Source organism: Salvelinus sp. IW2-2015, linkage group LG20, assembly GCF_002910315.2.
Source record: "Salvelinus sp. IW2-2015 linkage group LG20, ASM291031v2, whole genome shotgun sequence".
NCBI lineage: Eukaryota > Metazoa > Chordata > Actinopteri > Salmoniformes > Salmonidae > Salvelinus > Salvelinus sp. IW2-2015.
In genome coordinates, this window is record NC_036860.1 from 5,504,502 (window position 1) to 5,508,240 (window position 3,739).

The 3,739-nt window shown below is 42.2% G+C and overlaps 1 protein-coding gene across 1 annotated transcript in view; it reads right to left on the bottom strand.

The window, feature by feature from the left end:
- galr2b (galanin receptor 2b) overlaps positions 1 to 3,373 on the bottom strand; it is a 216,191-nt gene extending 212,818 nt beyond the window's left edge. Inside the window, exon 1 of the mRNA XM_024147705.2 lies at positions 3,236 to 3,373. The gene's annotated coding sequence lies outside the window, so the exon portion shown is untranslated. The remainder of the gene's footprint in view (positions 1 to 3,235) is intronic.
- Between the last annotated feature and the right edge of the window lie 366 nt (positions 3,374 to 3,739).

A 3,739-nucleotide genomic window follows, 5' to 3' on the forward strand; every position in this document is an offset into this window, starting at 1 on the left:
AACACCAAAGAGAGAGATATTATATTATTGTGTGAATAAAAGCTAGAAATAAAAATCATACTGTCATCTTCCTCAACCCCTTGAAGAGTTTAAATCAGTCCTATATATGCCAGGAAATGTAATACTTGAGCATATTGGCAGTTTTGCTACTCTATTTTTCCTGTTCAGATGTTCATTGTTCGTGCGACCCAACAGGCAGTGTGTGTGGTATCTGGCACTGCTGCTGTAAGTGACTCTGTGACAAAGAAAGTGGCTCATCCTATCGTAAAATACAGCAGAAGCTGCTTGTGCAATCGCACCATTTCACTCACTTGTAATTCATTATTTTTGAATTTTTGTTCTTCTCGGGAATAGTATAAATCACTATCGGGATCCTATCATAAAAGGAGTAAAACATTGATGGTGTTGTAGATTTTAACAGTTATTGTGTAGGGTTCAGTTAAGCTAGTTTCTCTACCGTCCACTGAGGTCCTAAAACCTCGTTGTTATGCCAGAGATTTGTTATCTCAGTTATATCCATTAAACCCACAGGAAAATAGGTTAAATAAATCTCTGTGGCTTGGATTGTACTTGTCTAGCATACAGTTGACAGCTCTTAGAAAAACACACATGTTCTCAAGCAGAGCTGTAACGCGCATATCACTCTCCCTCATAGACTTCTATCAAGTATACGCCAGAACCATCAGCTCTCCTAAATCGGAACATGGACCTGATCCAGCACAGGACTGACTGAGTCTCTAAGCCGTTACCATCGAACATGACCAAGTCCGATGTCAAAACATACAGCTGCTGTAACAACTTTAAATGCCATAGAATTGTTTCAGCCAACTAATTGGCGGAGGGATCCGATTGAGGTTTCGGTGACAATGACTGCTAAGGCTGCGGTTGCCAAGCTAACATTTTTTGCGTGCACGATTGATCTGATATGAACGTTCTTGTTATTACAGTTGGAAACATATTTGTGACAGACGATTCAAGTCCCACTTTAAATACCGACAACCTGTAAAGGCTTTATAGCACATTCATATCTTCTTAAAACAAACCTACTTTAGATTCTTCCCCAATCATTCATAAGGTCATACTACATTAAGGGTGATATGAAAAGTACATTGGTGATTTGTCAGTGTGCAGTATCCTGCCTTTCCCACCCTTTAAATTGCATGCCATTGGCTTGATCTCTGGGTTAATATAGGGATCATGAAAGCCTTAAAAATWATATTTTGTCAAATCACTGTCAAATTATTATTACATCAGCTGAAAGTCAGGTATTTGACGTAGCCCAGCGGTTAGCACYTTGGGCCAGTAACCGACAGGTTACTGGTTGGAATACCTGAGCCGACAAGGTGAAAAATCTGTCGATGTGCCCTAATTTGCTCCAGGGGCGCTGTACTACTATGGTTGACTCTTCTTACATATTTCTCATATAGGCCTCGGAGCAGTACTATAGCATACAGTAAACCCCTTTTAAAATGTCTCATTCACGGAATGCTTTCTGGTTCATAGGAATGGGAAACAGTCTCTCGAAAACACTGTCTTTCTACCTCCTATTAAATCTCTTACAGACTCCATATTAAATCTAATTGGAATATCTGGGAGATGACAATTACAGTGGCAAACACTGACTCAACCTGGGAACACAAACACAAAGAAGCAAACATAGTGGAACGAGCACATCCAAACARGTCACAAACATACCTAAAATCTTCAATAATCAAATACAAAAAAAATGAATTTTACATCACATTCTACTTTGTTGTTGCTGTGGTACCACACCAACATGTACAGTATTGTGCCTTTTAAATCTAAATGAGGCTTTTGGAGAACAGGATTAAATTGAATATACCCAATAATAAAAACATAGATTTTCCTAACACAACATCACATTTGTAATCAGTAGGCTGCCTTCGCCCACCGTTCCTCACATATTGCCAATATGTGACCTTGAATAATAATGAAAAAGCAAACTGTCAACATACCTCTGTGGCTAATGGCCGATTACCAAAAGAGGAAGGGCGGTTATGTGAAATACACCAATTATTTTTTAATAAACTCTGAGGTATCCTCAATGGAGTTGTATGAGACAACAAGTAAGTAGTTCTGGTATTTAAATCAATGCTCTCTAGCCTACCGCTTTAGCTTTACCGCTACTGTCTATATTCCATTTCCAAGAGGCAACTCATCACTCCCGTTGTCAATTGTCAGAGCCCAGACTCTCCTCACCCTCAGCATGCCGAACTCCCAGGGGGAAACAATCTTGACATACATGTCATTTGAGCTGGCTGACAGGAAGAGCAGCATGACAGCCAGCCTGAGAGGCAGGCAGAGAGMACYAGCTAGAAGAGCTATCGAGCTAATCCCTTAGCTTGTGTGAACCAACAGTTGGAGATGATGCAGTATTTGCCTCTCGTCTTGAGTCATAATGATGGTGTTGTGTGGAATTACAGCAGTGATGGAAAATAAGAGGAGAGTAAATGATATAAAATAAACATACGATTTTCTGCTTTTCCTTGTCACGGATGGGCTATTGCAGCAGACGACCACACCGAGTTCCACTCAGCTAAAAACAAGAAGAAGCAGCTCCAGTGGACAGGTGATCACCAACACTGGACAATTGAGGAGTGGAAATACGTCACTTGGAACATGACAGCGAGTCCWGTTTACTTGAGTGGACTGCTCAGTCCCCAGAGCTTAACCCTATAGAGCATCTTTGGGATGAGAGGGAATGGGCTGTTCGCAGCATGAATGTACTGCTGGCTCATCTGCAGCAACTGCGTGATGCCATCGCATCAGCATGGACCAACATCCATGTGGAACGTTTCTGACACCTTGTAGAATTCCCTAAAGAATTCAGGCTGTTCTGGAGGCAAGGGGTGTCCGACCCGGTACCAGATGGGTGTACCTAATAAACTGTCTGGTGAGTGTAGATCAGTGGAATAAATATGTTTATAATGAACAAATATAATTAAACAAAATGAAGGTGAAGACACAGACAACATGTAACCAAACTTCTGAAGCACATTSTCATTACAACAGTAAGAGTGGTTCATTTCCATCTAGCATCCCACATTCCAGTGGTCGGCTGTTATGCACCTCCTCACAACAGAATATGGTACATGGTAAATGCATGTGAAACCTTTAGAAGAATTGCTTTATAAATATTTGAAGGCGTTTGTGTATGAATGTAGACACATCATGCAAATTAGAAGTAGATGRATTTATGGTGATTTRTACTTACCAGGATTACTGGCAAACTATATATCCGTTGTTCAAATGTCCTGTTTATGTTTGTTGTGTTCTGCTACCCTCAACAGAAAAACAATGCTCCTCATGCTAATATCTGCTCCATAGTCTGAGCTCTCTCTCTCCTCCCTCTCCTCCGTTGCACATTGATATTCTGCCTGGATATCTCTCTCTCTTCCTCTCTCCCTCTCTTCCTCTCTTCCTCTTCCTCTCTTCTTCTCGCTCTCTCTCGTCCTCTCCTCTCTCTTCTGCTCCTCTCTCTCTCCCTCTCTCTCTCTCTCTCTCGTCTCTCGTCCTCTCTTCCTCTCTCTCCCGTCTGCTCTTCTCTCTCCTCCCTCCCTCTCTCTCGTCTCTCTCTCCCCTCTCTCTCTTCCTCTCCCCTCCTCACCTCACTCCCTCCTCTCCCTCTCCTCCCTCCCTCCCCTCCTCCCCTTCTCTCTCTCTCTCTCTCGTCGCTCTCTCACTCTCTCTCTCTCTCTCTCTCTCTCTCTCTCTCGTC